The sequence below is a fragment of the Macaca fascicularis genome, chromosome 8 (genome assembly GCF_037993035.2).
Source record: "Macaca fascicularis isolate 582-1 chromosome 8, T2T-MFA8v1.1".
NCBI classification, from domain to species: domain Eukaryota; kingdom Metazoa; phylum Chordata; class Mammalia; order Primates; family Cercopithecidae; genus Macaca; species Macaca fascicularis.
In genome coordinates this window covers 122,656,103-122,678,499 of record NC_088382.1, presented here as the reverse complement: position 1 = coordinate 122,678,499, position 22,397 = coordinate 122,656,103, and the positions used below count along the sequence as shown (strand labels likewise).

At 33.4% G+C, this 22,397-nt stretch overlaps 1 protein-coding gene across 5 annotated transcripts in view; it reads left to right on the top strand.

Annotated features, from left to right (window-relative positions):
* The window catches only part of CSMD3 (CUB and Sushi multiple domains 3), a 1,225,248-nt gene that overhangs the window by 379,619 nt on the left and 823,232 nt on the right, over positions 1–22,397 (top strand). The window lies entirely within an intron of this gene.

Sequence of the window (22,397 nt, the reverse complement as noted above, 5' to 3'; positions counted from 1 at the left end):
GTTTACCACACAAGAATAGATAGGAAGGATACAAAAACTGGTTTGGAGACTTTAAATCATAGTTACTCTACCCATCATACAGAAATGTTCCAATAAATGGTTCTGGATCTGACCAATCACAGCAACATTTCTCTTGTGCAGGAGTCTCTCAAATGAGCGTATTAATGTCCATTTCATTGGAATATAAGGTTACATGATGAAAAGCTTGTTATGGTCCCAGTACGTTTTAGCTGTTATTATTTTCCTTATTTTCAATTGTCCAAATATTTTGCTTTTTGACATTTAACTGTTTGTAATCAATAATTCACATTAGTATTCACTAAATATACTTTATGACTAAAGATTATTATACTAAAAATGCACAGGAAATTATTAACTTCACTTAAAAGTTGGTATTTTGTACAGAACTGATTTTAGATAGCATTTTTCCACAGAAACAAAATTTCACACGAACGGTTTGTTTTAAAACATTGGAACACCTCACTGAACAATAATTAAAGTAATGCAATTTTATTCAAAGTACCTAAGTCAGTCCCTTGTAGTCAATTAGGTGTCCAGAGCACTGCAATTATGTTTCAAACCACCAGGGCACATTTAAACTACTGAAGCAGAATGTTGCCCTGGTGATTTTAGGATAATGCTATGGGAGAGTTGCTCAGACCATTTATTATCTTCAAGTTAAAGAGCGATATTAACTCATTCATACCATAAGCACACCATGCATCAACCAGTACTAGCACTCTTTTCTTGGTGCTGAACTTATAAGAAATAAGAAACATATAAGATTGATTTTTAATATACTCGAAAAACAATGAAATAAATAACAATTTTTGAGTGTTACTTTCTGCTGTAAAATTTTACATCAACTTATAAATATTTTAGTGTCCAGTTTGTCTGAACCTGTGCTAAGAATGCATTTAATTAAGGCATACTTGACGTATTAGGTTGGTGCAAAAGTTATTGCAGTTTTTACTATTGTTTTCAATGGCAAAACTGCAGTAATTTTTGCACCAACCTAATATTTCAAGCTTTACACTATATAAATTTTAGAACTTCACAAACTTAAGGACTGAGGCATTCTTAAATGAATCCTAAATCTCTGTGCTGCAATTTCAGTCCATTCCGTACTAGTCTGTTCTTAGTAGGATTGATAATTATGAATAGTCTGAAGACATTTCATATGTCTAAGAAGTTTGAAATGGAATCAATAATATTTTTGCTTACAGTAACTTCGATTCTTGCACCGTAGTATGTACTGTATTAGTCCATTCTCACATTGCTATAAAGAACTGAGACTGGACAATTTATAAAGAAAAGAGGAAGTCTGGATCTTAGTAAAATGTAAGTATAAAAGGGAATTTAAAATTTCCATTTCACCATTTTCCATAGCCCTTGTTTTCCCAAGTAAACTTTCAGAGAAAAAGAAGACAAAAAAAATTGGAATTCCTTTTTTCTTTGTCATTTCAAAAGGGAGCAAATATCAATCTTGCATTACTAGAAGGCTCCAAAAATGATTCTTCAGGTTCTTAATATTACTTAATCCAAATTGGGCTGTTTTCTTCCTTTAGAAATAAACAAAATGGCATCATTCCAACCCTACTCCTGACCTAATGTACTATGGAATAGCGTATCAGCCTTACAAATCAATATTTTCTTAGCCCCATCCTGTTTAACCAATGAAATCTGCTTTTTTTTTTTCAAGCTCTGCTTTCTCTAGAGATAATCCGTGATGTTAGAGAACTTTTGCTAACAGATATTTTTCTTATACTATAAATTTGCTTTGTAAATTAGAGTCATAAATGAGGCCAGATTCTGATTTATCCCCATATATGGTATGCATGATTGATATTTGAGAGACTTGTTTTCTCAGATTTATAGTAGGAATACTAGCCCAAATGAGCTATACTATATATTTTTCTCTGATGTATTGAAAGCTGGAATATAAGACACAGTTAATTTAAAAGGCAGAAATTAAAAGCCATGGAAAAGAATTCTCTTATGTTAACTAAAACTTTGTCTTACTGATTGGTGAAACAAATCTTTAGAATTATTAATCATTTAGAGGTAGTCTATCTAATCATTCTCATCATTTATTTTCCTCTCTTTCTTTTTTCTTTCTTCTTTAACTGAAGTCCTCTACTTCCATATCCTCACCCTCTCTTCCCTTCATACTGCATAACAAACTACAGGAAGCCTTGACCTAATATGCAAAAACACTTTTTCTCTGTATGCTCTACACTAAAGAGTTCTAAAGTCCTCAGAACAATGTATTGTAAAAATGTAAGCCTGTCTATTTTATCACTAATAATTAACCTACTCATTTATAGCACAATATACCAAACAATTTGTCTCTTTTTGTCCTTTTTCTTCTTTTTTTTTTTTGTTTGTTTGTTTGTTTGCGTTTTCTTGGGTCTTTGACCTTGAGACAAGAGCAAGAATAAGGGTTTCCAAACTTTTTTATTGTGCACACCTATCAGAAAAAAAAAAAAAAATTAAGCATGCGTGGCCATTTGTTTATTTATCCATGTATAAAGCATTCATATTTATATATCCAATATGGTATATAATATAGAACAATATAATAAATAATATAAAATATAACCATACTGTATTTTTATACTATAGAACATACACCTTCATTAAGAGATACCAATGGTAATATATCCTGTTCATTCCACAATTGATATAAAAACTATTGACTTGAAGTTTTGTGAACTTAATTAATAACTTCAGCTACTCATGCTGTGATGTCCATAACCTTCATTGACATCATAATGGAGGGTCTGAAGGAATGACATATGATAGAGACCAGATAATTTTTTAAAACATGAAGCTGTTTTCGTTGGGCACGGTGGCTCATGCCTGTAATCTCAGCACTTTGGGAGGCCGAGGCGGGCGGATCACGAGGTCAGGAGATCGAGATCATCCTGGCTAACACGGTGAAACCTGTCTTTACCAAAAATATAAAAAATTAGCCGGGTATGGCGGCGGGCATCTGTAGTCCCAGCTACTTGGGAGGCTGAGGCAGGAGAATGGTATGAACCCGGGAGGCGGAGCTTGCAGTGAGCTGCGATCCGGCCACTGCACTCCAGCCCAGGCGACAGAGCGAGACTCCATCTCAAAAACAAAAACAAACATGAGGCTGTTTTATTCCTCATTCCTTGCCTCTTATTCGGACTTTAATAATCTGAAACAGTTTTTTTCATGTACTTAGAACTTTCATGTACTTAGAACTTAAAATAGCAAGGTACGTCTTCTCTAAACTAATATTATAATTTGTTTTGTATTTTTTTGTCACAATCTAAGGGTGACCTCAACAAACAATTTATTCAGTTACTTCTTTATTGCAAAAGAAAATAGCTTAGTACAATCCAAGCAAGCCCAAAGCACTGTATTTGATATATATTTATACTAATTAACTTATTTATAACTCCAGATTACCAACAATATTGTCAACTATATAGCTGTATATTTTTCACTATTTTTGTAGATACAACAGAACATCACACAATTTAATTGTTCCATGCGTACTTATTAAAAGTATCAATTGTTTTTGTTTAAAAGTATTCAAGCTAAATTTATCATGGTGCTTATCTGCTTGGCATATTTTTGTCATATTTAGAAATCTTTTGTCTATATAATGGAGTTGATTCGGGATATCTTCTACGAGATATTTTCAGAGACAGAATGACTTCAGTGATGTTCTGCTAAGCCCTATCTTCCAAAATAAAAGAAAAAAAAGTCTTAATTTTTAATTTGTGTGGTGTTTAATTTTATGATCAACCAAGCTACTAACCTGCTGTCACTGAACATGGAGTTACAAAGAAAGGTACAGAATCAGCTCTCTCAAGCTAATACCTGTTGGCTATAGCTCACCCCTGGGTAGCCTTATCTTATTCTCCTACTAATTATCCTTTACTAATTTCCTCAATAGCTTTGTTTTATCATGTTGTATTATTTTTGTTTTTGTTAAGAGTGTCAAATACATTTGGAGAGTGAAATAGATCTTAAATAAATGAATTAATTTTAAAAGTCCTTTTAAAAAATCCCAAACTTTGCATAATTTATTGTTCTTATTGCCTCATGGTTTGCTTGCTCTGTGAACATGTTAAATACGTCATATATCAAACATAGAAAAGACAGTATCTTTCTATATATATATATTAATGAAATGGACAAAATGGGGCCAAATGGGTACATACTAATTGCATTCATAAATACAGTCTTAATTTAATCTGTCAATTCAAGGATTTCTTAAGGTTATTACCTAAGGTGCTCAACAATGTTTGAGGATAAACACAAAGCAAATGGTGTCATGTAAAACTACTGAAATGATTTTAAAATATACTGATTATGATAAGCTTCTGTCATTGTAACTATAATAAATAGTGTAGTTTAAGCAATGAATTTGAGGTAAGTTTCTGTCTTTGTAACTATAATAAATAGTATAGTTTAAGCAATGAAATTTAGGCAGGTCCTTTAATATGTTGTTAAAGGACTATTAATATACTAAAGGATTTGCCTAAAATTCATTGCTTAGACCTTACTATTTATTATAGTCCTTTTAATATATTGAAGGAATGTTACTATTTATAAAACTTAATAATACTGTATCACCTATTACCATCAACTATTTACTGATATTAAAAAATATTGAATTCATTATGAATTATGATTTGAAAATCATTATGATTTGAAAGTCATAATTCTTATGATATTACATTTACTGATATTTATTTTGCTTTAAATATCTGTAAACATAACTTGCAACTGAAGTAGATAGGATATCTTCAATTTGACAAACTAAATAGAGCAATGTCTGGTTTGTGGGCACATGTTTCCAACAAATAGAGAGGTGAAAATGCAGTAACATGGATCAGTGGATTGCAGACTGATTTATTAAGAACAGCGGGTAACTAATAACTAAACTAACAATATGGTATCCCTGAGCAGTGTGCTTATTTTCTAGGTCAGAGTTTTAATTTTCAAAGGAAACCAAGTGTATAAGTAGCGTACTTGACATGAATCGAGTCACTATTTCATTAGCAAATTAAATATAAATCTGAAAATGCAGTAATTAAAGTAGATATTAAAGATTGTGCATGCTATTTTTAGTGTAAAGTGTAGTATCTATTTTAAATCAATGTAGTCTCTAAAGAAATATCCATAAAGTGAGGATACCTTTGGATAAATAACTGGACACAGCAATGACTTAATATTAAACAGAAAGTATTATGAAAGAGAGCAAAATGTTCTGTTACTCTAATCCTAACTTAAAAGGTACCAGGTAACCTCAATTCTAATCTCAATTCTATCACTGTGCACTATAATTTGTTTATTTATTTATTTTTTTTACTTTTTACTTTTCTAGGTGGATGCTTTACCAGTAAAATGAAGGAAAACTTCAAATGTAAAATGTTTGTAGGGAACATGATTGAAACATTTGAATTTTTTTCTTTCTAGAAACATTTTAAAAATGTTTATGTAAACAGTCAAAATATTACGCAAATTAACTCTTACTTATAAGTTAGCCTTTAACAAAACTATAATCAGAAATCAATATTCTTTAATAAAGCACAACTCTTTTTATATTTACATATGTAAGTCACCTATAAAAGCAGAAAATACTTTTGTGTATTTACAGATCAATTAAATGATAATGCATATATAGCTTTGCAAAACAAATTTCCAGACCATAGGTTATACCATACATACTATTAAATAGCTTAAATAGTGAATCAATATAATATGCAGCTTAGGAAGAGACAATACAAATGTGTCCGGTTTTTCCTCAACAGTTATACCTAGATTTTTGTCAAACAAAAGGGAGCATTTGAATATAAAGTAAATCTGTAATATTTTAAGGATATGGTTCATTTGACCAGCCTTTTCATTTTCGTGATACATGGAAGAACTGGAAATAAGAAGTAGTCATAGGCCTATTCAATTGCTTTTTGATACCTACTGCTTCATTACACATTTCTATATTAGTAATTATTGTAGAAACCAACAATTTCAATTGTAGAAATAATCAGACAAAATACAAGGTGCTTTTCATCAATCCTCTATTTAATCAACCAACTGGACTAAAAAATACTTTTCCTTTCTTTGATAAAATATACTGAACTGTTTCTATAGTGCAATAAGCTATTTTGTTTAGCAGACTACCACATATGTTGTATGAATAATTGTGTTCCAAGCAGTTCATATTCATGCTTACCTAGAATCAGTTGCGTTTAGTACAAACCTCTTATGCTTATTGGGATACTTTTAATGTGTATATGTGTAACTTGATGAAATGTCAAAAAATATACAATGAACTTTTTTTGTACAAAAACAAATTTGAATGCTTAGAGAAAACTCAAGGATGAGTTACTAAACATTTGCCTGAATTAGGTGTGGACAAGATATCTTTAAAAATAGGAAACTAATAATATAAAATAATTAAAAGTAGAAAATAATAGAAAAGTAATAGAATTAACAATAGACAAATTAAGAGAAGAGTTTCAAACTAAGTTGCTTAACTGGTGTCTCTAATTTTTATTCAACTATTTTCAACTTGGAATAATAAGAAACTATGTATCATGAATTATGTACAAAGAAGACATAATGAAATAATTACAATTATGAGATGTTTAAAGAAAAGTTATTGAGTCTGTATCATAAGATTAGTGAATGGGCTATGCATCTACACATCTTAAGATAAAATACAGTATTTAAATTATGCATTTATTCCTTTACAGAATTTTTGATATCCTGCTTTTACTTTTTTTAATTAACCTATGATTTGTATCCCAATAAAAATGCTTCTACCTTAAAATATGCATATAATTCTAGAGATATAAACTCTAGAGTTATAGCAATCAAATATCAAAAATATATGGGTACCTAAACCATCTGTAAATCAAAACAGTTTAATGACAAAAGTCTATTTGAAATATGTGAACAGTGAATTCCATATATGCCTTTTACTAATCAATTCAAACACCCATGAAAATATCAAGTCATTTTGTTTGCTTGTTTTTGTTTTCGCTCAGCCTCATAATACCTTTCCTTTACTCAGTTATTCAGGCCAGGCTCCTAGTTCCTCATAGGAGCTTAACTTTCTCACTCACATATCTACTCTGAATTATAATTAACTCTTGGATGAATCTAGTATTCATGTGGACAGTAATTCCTCTGGAACCTTAGTAAAGTCTATTTGATACTAAAGCTGATGTTCTTTTCCTATATAGCAGAACCCTTTAGCGTGTAGCTATGATTTTCAGGGACTGCATACCTTCCAAAACACAAGAGTGATATGCATGCAATTCCAAACAACACAATAGATAGAGAAATATGGGAGCTTAAAAGATCTGAGAGCCTGTAATCCCAGCACTTTGGGAGGCCGAGACGGGCAGATCACGAGGTCAGGAGTTCGAGACCATCCTGGCTAACCCGGTGAAACCCTGTCTCTACTAAAAAATACAAAAAATTAGCCAGGCGAGGTGGCGGGCACCTGTAGTCCCAGCAATACAGGAGGCTGAGGCAGGAGAATGGCATGAACCCGGGAGGCGGAGCTTGCAGTGAGCTGAGATCCGGCCACTGCACTCCAGCCTGGGCGACAGAGCGAGACTCCGTCTCAAAAAAAAAAAAAAAAAAAAAAAAAAAAGATCTGAGAAGGAGTGGAAAGAGATAACAGAGTTATGGCCCCACAGAAAAGACAAGAAGTGGGTATGTTCTAGCTGTTCTGAGAAGCTAAAAAGGATGATAAAAAATCTCCAGGGGATTTGTGAGATTAGTAATCTGATTTATCTCAGTAGAGTGCAGCTACTTAAAGTCAGATCACATTGAGAAGAGAATTGTATAGAAAAGAAATAGAGATGATGTGTAAAGACTATTTTTCAAAGGTATTATTGGTGTTGGCAATTACAGGTATTGTTATTCTTCTTGATATAGCAGATGGAGACATTTCACTTATCATCTCCTAAACCACAGCTGATTTGCGATGCAGGGTAGAGAGTTATGGTTTTCTGTAATTTTTTAACTGAGTTTTGGCTGGTGCTGTATAGAAAGATGCACAGCTTCTGCAATACCTTTTGAGACAACCCCTTTTCTTTCTTGGCTACCTTTGAAAAAAAAATCCAAATGCATAATACCAACTTAATATTTTTTATAATATAGAGTATGTCTTTTTAAATATATGAATACCATATCTTAAAAGCAAAACTTTTAAATAAACAACAAATATAAAGGAGAAGTATTACTATATTTGTGTCTATACTTAACTGTGTTTTGTTACCAATGAAGTAACCTCAGGTTTATGGTATACAGTTCTAAGGACCCACAGCTCTTCGGAGTTCCACATAAACCTCGGCATTAAAACAAGGCTCTAAAGTCTTCAGTCCTGCTGCTAGGTTAATTGCTCCTAATTAATTTGCGTATCTTATTAAAAGAAAACAAGCTACCCTTGCCTCTATCTTCTGCTAACTCTCAGGCTGCTTATTATTCCCCCTGCAGTTTAAACAGAAAATTTCCAGGGCTATTTCCAATGAACACCCAGAAGTAAAAGTAGCAGAATCTTCTCTAAATCTCTATCTTCCTTTCTTTGTTCCCAATAGATAAGACTTTCTTAGAAATAGCTGATATCTTTAAAGTGATTCATAGTTCTGAAACTCAAGTTAATTAGCAAATAATATCTGCATCTTACATACAGCTATAAGCTCAGATCTTTTTCAACATTTAAGTCACTTTTAGAATTTATGAAGAAAGATGTCAATTTTAAACACGTTTTAAATAGTAGTTTCCTTTTAGTTAATAAGTAGGTTGTGAAAGTATTAGCATGGAAAATTTGTATCTGATTCATGTGCCAGCATTTATTGTTCTGCATCAAATGCAGTATGTAAAAGATAGGAGGGAAAATGGGTGAATTGTGAACCAGGGAAGTAAAATGCAACAATATCAGGGCAGCTATTATCAAGGTACTGTGAAAAGATCATTCCAAATGAAGGCCAAGGATACCAGAGACAAATATTTTCTTACTTTTCCATTTTCCAGGTGCTAGATTAGTGTCTCAAAGCACCAGTCTAATAAGCTTTGTTTCATGCAGTGATGGGAATGTATGTTTTGGGTTATATAGTCTAACTTACACAAAATAAAATCATCCAAATTGCTTTGAGATGCCTAGAGAAAGGAACATTTGTATGTATTTTTACTGTCAGTTTCTAAACTGTTTAGATTTTTAACCATCACAAATGTGTTTTGGGAGTCATGAGTAGGCTTTGTGCTGTGTATCATAAAACATTAATGTTACCTTATGTAATTTCTTAAATAAATTTGTTAATTTCCAGATGGTTATAGCACCACTTACCTTTTGCCATGCTAGCTAAAGTGTGATGTGTTAGCTATTATTCAAGAATAATTATAATCAATTTGTTGAAATCTATATTATCTCCAGTATACTTCTTTTTACTGTATTTGATTGTGTGGGGTTTTTTTGGTAGGTGGCATTGAATATTTTAATTACAAACTAACTATAGAGTAAAAAATACAAATTTGGCTCTTTCAGCACTTTAAAATAAGTGAAGCCATAAGAAAATGTGGGGTTTACGGGTATCACTTGGGAAGCTTCTTCTTTAGATTTATGAAGTAGTTTTAATTAAAGTAGAAACAGTACCTAAGGGAACATTTAACTATAAAATTGCAATATAAGTACCCCCATGTTACTTTTTCATCAACTTAGCGTCTTTAAGTGTATTATTTTTATTATGAATATTTCTAATATAGAAATTGGAATGCTAATGAATAAATTGATTTATTCTATGTCATGTTTCAATGCCAGACAAAACTAAACTTAACTCAAGGGCTGTATTTCCAACATTTTTCTGTATTATCCTACATTATAGGATATTTTCCCCTTGTTTTGAAAGTTTATTTAAAAAAACAACAAACACAGTAAGTTAGATAAAAAGCAATACAAACATAATATTCAAACTTTATCTAAAGTAAGCATATTTTATTTAACTTTATCTGGGAATATTTAAAATTAGGTCATGTTCTAATCCAACCCATAATACTTAATGTTTCAAACTGACTAATACATGAAATAAAATAGGTTACTAATTAAAACAATAATAAAAAGAAATAAAATTAGATTATAATTCTCAAAAGCTTTCTTGATAGGAGTAATAAAATTTATTTGAAAGAAGCTTGTACCAACTGATGTAAATTTTCTATGGAATTTTAATATTTCAATTAAATTATTTCCATATAAACATATTTTCTTATTTTATGAAGAACAGCATATTCAGTTTTAAAAATCCTCCCTTTCAAATCATTAAAATATTCTGCTCACTAAGTAAAAATAGCTAACTTTTTCTTTAGTTATTCCATAATAGAAGAAACAAAATGTTTGAGTAATTCCTATTTTAGTCTTTTATTTAGGACATATATTACAATGTAGTCCAATACCATATCTATCTACCAAGGTGAGCACAATTCTATTAATATTTTTTTCATATCCTACCTATCTATTTTCATATCCTACATATTTATTCATCTCATTGCTTCTAATTAGTAATTATTTTGAAACCACCTGATATATAAAAGTAGAATAGAATTTTTAAAAAAGAAAGCTTTTCTTTTTATGTATAGAATATGGGAGTGTTGGTTCTTGTCAGATGTAAATATTTTATATATATCAATATTACTAATAACAAAATTTTCTTATGATTATTTCAAATGAAATTATTGAGTGCTAATTTCTAAATATGTGTTCTGGATAATGGTGAATGATAATAATATGGCCAAAATTATAATTTCATAAATATTTATTATGAGTTGTTCTAAATCTATGTTCTGGTAAATTTTTAGCTCTAATGAGATTCACACTGGTGTCCAAAGACCCCTGATAGAGATACATTCTTTTGACTGAAAAAAAAGAGTTAAATTTTCTTTTCTTAAAGATAAATTGATATTACATATTCTTTTCAATTACATTTTCAGAAGCTTTTCTAAACTAGACTCTATATTCTTCCAAAGTTCTAAGATAGATTGGTGAATAATATAAGTAAGGTCTCTAGTTGCATGAATCTTACATTCTAAGGCCAGGGCTTCTGAAATTACTGAAAAACAAATAAATAAAATAGTTTCAAAAACTGAAAACATTATGAGTGTTAAAATGGCATAGTGAACTACCGTAGGGAGGGCCTATTTTGGGTCAGACGTTGTAGTGCAGTCATTTGAGGAATAAGCTTTTGAGTAGGCATTGAAAAATTAGCTATCCAGAGAGCCATTTTGAGGAAAGGCATTCCAAGTTTAGCAAACAGCATGTGCAAAGACCTGGTGGTGGCAAACAACCTCCCAAATGTAAAGATTAAGAAATGTCAGTGTGACTAGAGAAGTAGTAAACATAAAATTACTTCACGGGAAAGGAGGTAAGAGAGTAGATAAAGACCAGAATTTCCAGGCTATGTAAAGCCCAATAAAATGTCAAAATTTCATTCCAAGTATGAGAAGTTAAGCATAGTAGTGATACATAGGCTATAAAAAATGCTTTGGCTTTTGACTGAAGACCAATTTGTAGAGTGCTCAATAGAATCAGAAGAGACTATCCAGGTCTAGGTGAGACCATGGGGACCTTCCATATAAGAGAGTAACAACATAGAAAATAAAACAAAATCAATGCATTTTGGAAGCAGAAGAGGATTTGCAAATATCTGGCCTTCTGAGAGTGAAGAGAACAGATAATTCAAAGGTGACTCTTGAATATTCAACCAACTGGTGTATGATGGTGCCATTCAATGTGATATTAAAGAATAGAAGAAGGATATGCTTCTAGAGGAAACATCAAAAGTTCTAATTTGGACATACTGAGTTTGAGATATATATTAGAAACCCAGGTGAAAACTTTAAGTAGATAATTTGAATATATTGTTTAGCAATGAAAAAAGACAACACTTAAGCATCACCATAATAAACTTGCTTTATCTCTGCTTTGGTATGCTGCTGTATGATAAGTAGGATGGTGCAGCAGTTTCTGCTGTCATTGAAAGTTTTCTCTCTAACACTGGCATTCAGTAGTTGCAAGATGGGTTCATACTACATAGGTGTTCCACACTTGTGGTCCCTGCTGCTTAAGTGTTTTAGTGTAGACAGTGTTTCCTCTGCTCTGTTCAAGCACTCAAGCACTGTTTCCTCTGCTCTGGATTTAAGACACAAGAGATCATCAGAGTGGGGGTGCATCCTTTCTGATGTCCAAAAGAGTTATCATCATTATAATGTTTGGTGATATTTTTCCTCTTAATCATCTGGATGCACTCTACTGGGACAACACTACATTCTCCTCCTTCAGGATCTTGGGAATCTCATGGGTCTTTTCTGTGTCCTGCTGCCCTCTCATCATATCCTCTTCACCCAGCTGTCACAGTTTTTATGCCAGCTTCATATAAGACCTGTGGTTTGCAAGCCTTTGCCTGGTACTTGAGAAAGTTCATCTTCAAACTTTAAGAGCAATTTTTACAGTAACCTCAACTTGATAAATAACAATGCCAAATGCCTTGCCTCTACTATGGAGAGGTAAGGATCTCAGAACAGCTATACTCAAGAAACTCTGCTATCGCTGAAAAACCAACCAATCTTCCTTTATAACCCTTCTTCTGTTTTGAACTTAAAACTTAAAGAATGTTATGCTCATCCTTCTAATATTTTATGTTTTTGCAGTAAACCAGAATGTAGAAAATGATTTTAACATCTATTTCACATCATAATTTTACACAAGTCTGAAGCTCAAGGGAAAATTTAGGATTGCAGTTATAGACATGAGAGTCAGCAGAATATGGATGATATTTAAAGCTTGGGGACTTGCTGAGATCACTTGGGTAAAAAGTGCACACTCAGAAAAGAAGGTCGCCTATGACTAAGACTCAGGACAATGGACTGAAACACTTTATAATGGGACGAGTTATCAAATTATATGAAAAATGAGAGTTTAATAGTACAGAAGGAGATCCAAAGAGTGCAGAATGATGAGAACCTGTGAAATACTTCTCAAGGCCGGACATGGTGGCTTAACACCTGTAATCGCAGCTATGGGAGGCTGAGGAAGAGAATTGCTTGAACCCAGGAGTTGGAGGTTGCAGTGAGCCGAGATCGTGCCACTGCACTCCAGCCTGGGCGACAGTGAGACTTCGTCTCAAAAAAAAAAAAAAAAGAAAAAGAAAAAAAAAGAGAAATATTCTGAAAGAAAATATGGTAAATTGTATTGATGCTGCTGAGGGACTGAATAATATTAATATGAGAAGGGTATTTGGTGAGGTTGGAGTTCAATTTATTGACTTTTTGGTGGAAGGTAGAGTTGTAATAGATGATAATCAGTGTTGAATAAAACATACATTATAATGGTTAGTGTTACAGATAATAAACAAACTAACTGAAATATAAAATATACTATGCAGTGAATAAGATTATGAAGGAAAATAAAGTAGGGAAAGGGGATGATCCGTCTAGGTAGTAGATAAGATTTCAAATGTTAGATTACATTTTAAAAGTAGCAGTCAGGGAGGTTCTTACAGAATAGGATATGCAAGAAAAGTATAAACAAGAGACCTATACAGATATCTAGGGAACAGTATTCCAGAATAAAGAGAGTTTCTTACTAAAGAGCCTTGTAATCCACTAGAGTCATTTAAGTAAAGTGGCTCTTTACTTAAATAAAGATGAAAGCTCATGAGGAATGGGTTAAAGAAAAAAAAAGTTAGACAAGGAAATGAAGACAGGATGTGCAGAAAGTTCTTTCCAGGAATATCACTTGAAAGGGAAGCAAGAAATAGGCAGTTAGTTGCTGGAGGAAAACATGAAGTTGGAATTTCTTAAAAGATGAGGGAGATTATACATTTTTAAATATTGTTTTGAATGATTCAGGAGAAAAGTGGTGGGAATAATTGAAGGAGTAAACAAAGACAAACAAATAGGAAATTTGTCTTGATAAGAATATGGGCAACTTTTCGATTGCTATAGAACACAAAGCAAATAATAGAGATATGTTTAAGAGTGGATGGTAGATTTCCTGGTGGAAACATAATGTCTTCATGGGATTATTTTCATTTTCTTAACAAAATTGAAGAATTGGTATATATATTCATGAGAAAAACACATATCTTCCAGTAGTTTTGAGTGTTGATGTACTTGTAGTCATGATTTTGAAGAAAATTAACCAATAATGTCATTTTCGCTCAAAATGTTTAGTTATGAGAGTCCAGGTATAGAGTAGACAACAATTTTGGTGTGAACAAAATTAGACTTTTTGCTGAATAGAAGGAAAATGGGAAAAGAGAAATAATAATTTTGAGAGAGTAATTATGTAATTGGGCCATGAAATCTAAGCCAGATTTAAAAAGAAAGCAAGAATTTAAGAGATGTGAGTAATAGAAAATGTCATAACAAGAGTGAACTAAAGTTTTCCATATAGTTCTAGGGTTGTTTGGTAAAAAATCAATTTGAAGAACTAGGCTAGGGCTGAATCAGAGGCATGGCAGGCCACCATTAAGATGTTGAACTGAGTCATAGAAAAGGATACAGAGATACACAGTTTTGCTGGAGAAAATCACATGTCATGGTGATGGCTCTCACCTCAAATTTAAGGCCATGGGATTTTAAACGCATATAATTAATAATTCCAATTATTCTTCTTTATTCTGAAGAAACCATTGCATGTATGCTTAAGACGATGTACATAAATAAAACCAGATACATTAATTCCATGAAATGATACATAGCAGCAAATACTAAACACACTGATGTATAAAATTCTACAATATGTATAGTAAGATAAAGGAGACACACTATAGGACAGTGCATATAGTAATAACCCATTTATGTAAACTTCTTTAAAGTTTATGTATAAGTAAGTTCATAATATAAATATATTAAATATACATACAATAGTAATGATTACTTCTAGAAGTGGTATAGGAAAGTTTGTGATCTCATGGATCAAAGGTCAGCAAGTCAATAAGGATATTAGGTATTTAACTCCACATGCGCATATGATTATTTATACATGTTTATAAAAACATGAATATATTCCTACTTAAATTATATAATTTTAACCAGTACAAAGCTAAAATTAGGAAAAGTTTAAGAATACAATCCAGTGCTGGCTACCAGATAGATGTTGGTAGGCTTTCTGTAGCTAGGAAGAACAAAAGCACAGTTGTGGAAGGACAAAGACAGATACGCCCATATTTTGCTTGATGTTCTTTTTTTATTTCTTTTTTCCTGAGAAAGACACGTTAAACATCCTGTTTTACTGAGGTTGGTGTGTTGGGTTGGCAGTGAGGGGAGAAGCGGAAGCCTATTAGGTGACACTAGTCATTGACTTGATTGAAAAAAACACAGGCTGTTTTATTGATACATTATCAGAAGTGCTATTCAATGTAAAAGTTAATTTGAAATGAGCTTAAGCACAAATAATATGATTTAGCAAGTACTTCAATTGATTCCTGAAACTTATAAGGAGGATAATGTTGAATTCACATCAGAATTTTCTATTATATCCATGTATAATAATATAATAATATTTTATTGTAAAATCCATATGCTCTAGTACCTCTCTTAGTTATGTAGTAACACAGATGTGAAACAACAGAGGTCACTATTATCTTTCTAAGAGATGGGGTCTCACTCTGTTATCCAGGCTGCAGTGTAGTAGTAATGATAATAGCTCACTTTAACCTTGAACTGGGTCAAGCAATCCTACTGCCTCAGCCTCCCAAGTAGCTTGGACTATAGGCATGTGTTAGCTATCATGACCAGCTAAATTTTAAATTTTTAGAGACAGAGAGTCTTGCTACATTGTCTAGGTTGGGCTCGAATGCCTGACCTCAGACGTTTACTCCTACCTTTGCCTACCAAAGTGCTGGGCCACCACACCTGACATAAGCCACCACACTTGGACTATTATCTTGATTAATAACTTTTTATTTTTCTTATTAGACAGTAAACATATTTGCAGAATTGCTTTTAAAAAAAATTGAATTCAAGTCCTGTCGAATGTATCCTTTACTTACAGATACCTAATTCCCCTTTTCCCATAGAAGATGTAAGTTTTTAAGATGGAGAGGCTAGAGGAAAATCTCATTTACATACTGTAGTAGAAAATGCTATCTTTAACTTAACTTGGACAGCTAAAATGTTTTCACACTTCTCCTTTGGTCAGAATGTTAAAGTAACAAAGATTCACAGATACATCTAATTCCCATTTATTGATGAGGAAAAGCCAATACCTAAAAACTCAAGGACAACCTATTTTTAAATCTTTACTTGGTTGCTTATTAAATATGTAACTACATGTATTGTAAAGTTAGTGTTTATTAATGTTTACTACAAGTTAGTTAGGCGCATGAAAATATTTTCAAAGTCAAAATATCCAAATCCTACTAATAGGAAACAAAAAATTAAACAAGTACCAGAAGCGGATCTCCAAATTTATTATCATGTAAAAAGTGAAGGTAAGTTTTGAGTGAAGTCTTGAAAACATTTCCTCTTTTCATAGTTTGTTATTGACATATCATCTTGTCACATCTGCTCTTTTCGTTGATAGAAAAAAGTGATGGCTTTTCATTGAAGGTTAGGTGTTGACATTTAATGCAATTCAGTATACATTTACTGAGCACCTGTTATGTGCTCATGTTGTAAGCAATGTGATGAAATTTCAAATGAAGACCTGACCTTCAGAAAATTATAATACAGTTGGGTGACCAAAGTGATCAGTGTGTCTTTATCACAAATGTGACATTTTTGCTATAGTTAATATATTAGACCTTAAAGAAATTCAAATATGTATTTACATTGTAGGTGGTCAATAAATATCCGTTTGTAAATTCTATGTGTAATCCTTTATGTGTGTGAAGTTTGAGTAACTGAAACAAATTCAAAGAGAGTAAAATTTAGAAATTTGCAAACAGAGCTTTACAAAAAAAAATATTAAACATAAAAATATACTTTTTCTATAGAAGACCATTAGTTTTGTCACAATGGAGATACTTGAAATGTATATATAATTTGACAAATACCCAAAGTATCAATTTTGGAGATACCAGCAAATTTAATTTAAAAAAAAAAAAAAAAAACCTCATTTGGTAATTATAATGGACAATCGTTTATCTATCCAGACTATGTGTCGTTCTCACTGGAAGCAGTAGGTGGAATGAAATGACTCTTAGAATAGTCTTCCAGGCTAATGTAACCAACAGCATGTTTTTTCATTGTAGGACAGAAATGCAGTATTTATTTAGTAAAGTGTCAACTTCAAAAGAATTACCACGTTGTCAGTATATTGTGGAAAAATTATTAGAGAATTTTTTCACTTTTAATATCAAATCTTTGCTAACTTGTTGAAATAAAATTGGAAGATGACAATTTGGAAATAATTCCTTCACAACACACCCTTTTCTCACTTCCCTTCTCCCACCAAATGTTACATCACTGTTGCTAGATCTGGAAACTTCGTCCTTGCAGAATTTTAAATTGCTATAAAATGGGAATATATAATTCTATCCTCAAATTATGTAGTTGAAAGAATAGGTAATCATGGATCTATATATAAAGTATTTTGATTTGTATATGATGCTTGGATTGGCTCATATGCTTAATATTTATATTTAAAGTGACTTCATGCATATTTATTTTAACAATTGCCAGTTAGACAACAACCAGAGAGCAGTCTTTTCTGGGCATAAGTCATGAAGCTAAAACCACTCTCTCAGATACTCTGTGCTTAAAATGAATGCATAGATATGTACAAATATATATTTTTAAAATATTTTTTCTTTAATTTTCTGTACTATTCTATAAAGCTTGATATAAACTTATTCTTGTTTTGACATGTGTGATCTTTATATCATTGGGATAGTTGGCAAATTCCTTAATGCCATTTTCTTATTTAAGATGTGGTGGTCTTTTTGTTTCTGATACATTGCTTCTGAACTCTGTTGCAAGCTTAGAAATCAGATCACCAATCATACATAAATTATTTCTGTAGGTAATTAAATGTGCTCTGTGTAGAATACAAATGTTTTCAACAATATATCTGTGCATCTTAAATTTGATAGGTTTAAAAGTTTACAGAATAAATCAATTTTTCTTTCACTCATTGTTTTATTCCTTTTTATGAGGGTAATTTTCTAAATGAAGCAACATTGTTTTTATTTCCCCTAAAGATAACTGATTGTACCTACTTGCTTAAAAGTAAATCTTCTCATGGGAATGTCATTTTGGCCATTGAGAGATTTTTGTAAAATGATGAGATGTGCTGTAATGTTGGACACACCATATGACACAATCTGCAATGTGAAATGTTGTTAGCCTTCTGAATCATATATCCTATTATATATCATATGGATATGGATAGCATACACCCATATAATCCCTGAAAATATTCTCTTAATCAATATTTATGTGGATTATAAACAGAAAATAAATATTTCAAATTTCTTCTAACTTTTTACATTTCTTTCTAAGACCATTTTTAATACCTGCTAGCATCAGATCTTGCTTATTTAAAAAGCTTCCATACAATTGACAATGTCAACATAAAGGCACAACAAGTCAATGTACCATAGAATATAGTTTGCCCTTTTGTTTCTGAGATCTTCATATTTATTGAGCTGCTTTTGTTTTGTGTGTGTGCTGTGATTTTATGTTTCCTATTCTTAAAAAATAATCGTTCTTGTCAGTTGATCTGTCAACATTATGTAAAAGCCAATTCTGTACTGAAAAGTAGACAGTTCATTATTAATATTAGCACAACTGACTTGCATTTTAGAAGCCCTGAGCACTTTTTTTTTTCCCTACTAGAACAGAGAAAATCAAAGAGTGCAACTTAGTAGTCAGGAATGGCTAGGATATGGATCCCTGGGCACTTTGTTTGCTGCTCTCAGGTGTCCTGAAAGTTTTGGAGAGTTCAGAGTATAAAAGCTGGAAGGCATATGACTTCTCTCCTCTCTCTCTTTTTTTTATTTTTTTTATTTTTGAGACAGATATTTGCTCTGTCACCTAGACTGGAGTGCAGTGGCATGATCTTGGCTCTCTGCAACCTCTGCCTCCCGGGTTCAAGTGATTCTCCTGCTGCACCCTCCCAAGTAGCTGGGATTACAAGCACCCACCACCACACCTGGGTTATTTTTATATTTTTAGTAGACTTGGGGTTTCTATGTTGACCAGGCTGGTCTCGAACTCCTGACCTCAAGTGTTCTGACTGCCTTGGCCTCCCAAAATGCTGGGATTATAGGGCTGAGCCACCGCGTCCAGCCTGAAGGCATATGACTTCTATAAGAGACTTATAAAACACAAAATGCTGTATACTCACCGGCTCTAAGAGTAGAATTCAAAATTTTGGATAGAGAAAATATTCAGACTTGTAGGGTTTTCAGATCATTAATGTAACTGAGTTTGCTTATTCACATAAATTTAGTTTACTGACAGAAAGTGAAAAATGAAAGTAGACACAGGACAAGGGAAAAGAACACTGACAAATCTACCACGGTTATTTTTCTTCTGTCATCTTAATACTGTATCACAAGGATAATGCAAGTCCAATGAGCCTTCCTGACACGCAAAATCATTATGAAGAGTAAATGCAACCATGTTTAATAAAATGTGATATAAAAGTTCAAGAAATATGTAATTATTCAAATGTGATCATCTTGCTTTTGTAATCTAGAGTATTCTTTCAGAAAAATGTTGCTTCATGTCATAAAATACTGCTTTATAAAGACTTTAATATAACTGACAAAAGCATGAATTCTGTGAACTGTTAAAAAAAGTATCCATAGAAAAGCTGTATGCATTCACTTTATTGCCACTTATTTTTCCGAGTAAGAATTGAAGTTTGGCTGGGCGCGGTGGCTCACGCCTGTGAGCAGGAAGTTTAGTTAAAAACAACAACAACAACAACAACAACAACAAAACAAAAAAAAACCCCTCATTTGGCAATTATAATGGACACTTTGGGAGGCCAGCACTTTGGGAGGCCTAGGCGGGCGGATCACGAGGTCAGAAGATTGAGACCAGCCTGGCTAACACGGTGAAACCCTGTCTCTACTAAAAATACAAAATTAGCCCGGCACAGTGGCGGGTGCCTGTAGTCCCAGCTGCTCGGGAGGCTGAGCAAGGAGAATGGCATGAACCCAGGAGGCAGAGCTTTCAGTGAGCCCAGATCGCGCCACTGCACTCCAGCCTGGGCAACAGAGGGAGACTCGCTCTCAAAAAAAAAAAAAAAAAATTGAAGTTGCATCAAACTCTCTAACGGTACATGGTCCCACATTGGCTATTATTTCAGAGTTGTTTTATTTCCTTAGGAAGTCTGTCTTTTCTCTTTGGTACACTAGGTAAGCACACATATAAAACAAGAGAAAACTTTTTAAGATACAGACCTAATTTCAAAGAAGTTACAGTAGTATTCTGAAACAATATTGTGTCAATTATGGGTTCTTTAATATTTGATTATGCTTGCCACTGTGACACATACCCAGACCTTTCCTGATTATTCATAGAATCAAATGCACACCACTAAGCCATATAATTAGTAATAATTTGTTCCATTATTCTGCAACTGTCTGGATCCGTACATTTAAGCATTCACAAACTCTCAAGAAAAATGTCATAATTCCTGAAATAACTTTTACAAATACGTTAAAAATTCTAGGATACTTATTTTGATTATCACACGATACTTGTGTCTTTTTGTAAAAAGAAAAGTTTCCAAGTAAGACAATTTGGTGAACATAAAACTGGGATTTAATTGTTCAACATTTTTGGCTTTTCATTCTGGTAAATTCAAAAATAGAGGAAGAAATCCTGATTGTTCAGTTAATTTTTGACAAGATTTAACAAATAATACACTGTCTATGTGGTTGACTTTGAATAACTGAAACCAAATAGCACTTTTGTTTTGGACTTCCATAAAAGCAAATGAAATATTAGAATTAGTTTATTCGAAAATATTTATTAATCACATTCTCTGTGCCAGAACCGTTCTGTATTTTGAGGTTGCGTCGGTGAACAAGACAGAAAATCCCTTCTTCACGAGGCTTACATTTTAAATAAGAGATAGACAAGAAAAATAAGTGAAGAAATGGTAATTAAATATATTTTCAGTAAGTATTATAAAGTGGTGTTAATGGGGAAACAACAGAATGGGGTAAAGGAGACAAGCAGGCATCCATCGGGACCCAGCTCCCTGAGTGCGTGTCCAGCCTCCCTCAGACCACTCAGAACTTTCCCTTCTTCCACGGAGGCCAGGTTTTTGCTCTGCACTTTCTGCAGAGCTCCATCAACCTGATGGTGTATAGCCTGGCCTTGGCCAACTTAGTCGCCTCATCTCTGACCTCAAAAGCTAGATTGAGCAAAGACGCAGAATAAACCTTCCTGACACAGCCTGCTTTCCCAGGACCTGCTTAGCATCATGTCCCTCTTTTGGAGACCAGATCTGCCCCCAGACCTTTTGTGAGAGAAGGTTACATCGTCTGTAAAGTGTGAGAATTGGAGAAGACTCCACGTCCTTCCAGCCCTGGGATTCAGAAATTTCCAGGGCGCCTCAGCCCCTCGCCCCTCCAAGTCCCTGACTCCCTTCTGAATCTTGTCCCTGTATCAGTAAAGACAGCAGAGGCTGTGGAGAGCTCTGTCGCCGGCCTCCTCAAGCCGGGGGCAGGGCTTCAGCAGGGCATAAGCCAATCACATGTCTTGGCATATGTTGTTGGTGGAAAAGAACCGTCCAGGAGCGGCCTTGACAGGAGGGACAGCCAATCGACATCGACGCCGCATCCAGCAGCGTTAGGGGCGGGGCCTCTTGTGATTGCCTCGGAATGAGGGAATTTTACGTTTCTCTCAGGAGAGAGACTCCTGGACTTCAGAACTCTTTCAGAGGGAGACATCTGGGTGGCTGCTCCTATGGAGAAAGACTCGGAGCACAAATACGGCGTTTTTTTTTTTTTTTTTTTTTGGGTTGTTGTTTGCTTCTTTCTTTCTTTTTTTAAACTCCGCAAGAAGGTTTTAGGGCTTTTTCCTTCTCCGTGGCTGTTGCTTCCTGTGGAGTTGGGGCCTTTCCCTCACAGCCCTCACACACCTCACACACCTGGGGTCGCACCTCCTGTGGTTGGCGTCAGCCTGACTGAGACACCGGTTTCCCAGCAGAGGTCTGAAGGAGCTCTGATGGGAATAGTGGAAGCGCTTGCCAGACTGAGGGTGTTTCCCCATAGACCACATGAGCTGAGGATCCAGAGTTTCTTTTTGTGGAATTACCTCAATAAAAGGTTGGTTGGTTTGTAAAACATTTGAAAGTAAACCGATTCAGTCACTTAAAGGCAAGCAAAAGTAAAAATAGTCTTTTACAAATTTCCCAGATGTTTTGGTCTAAAAGA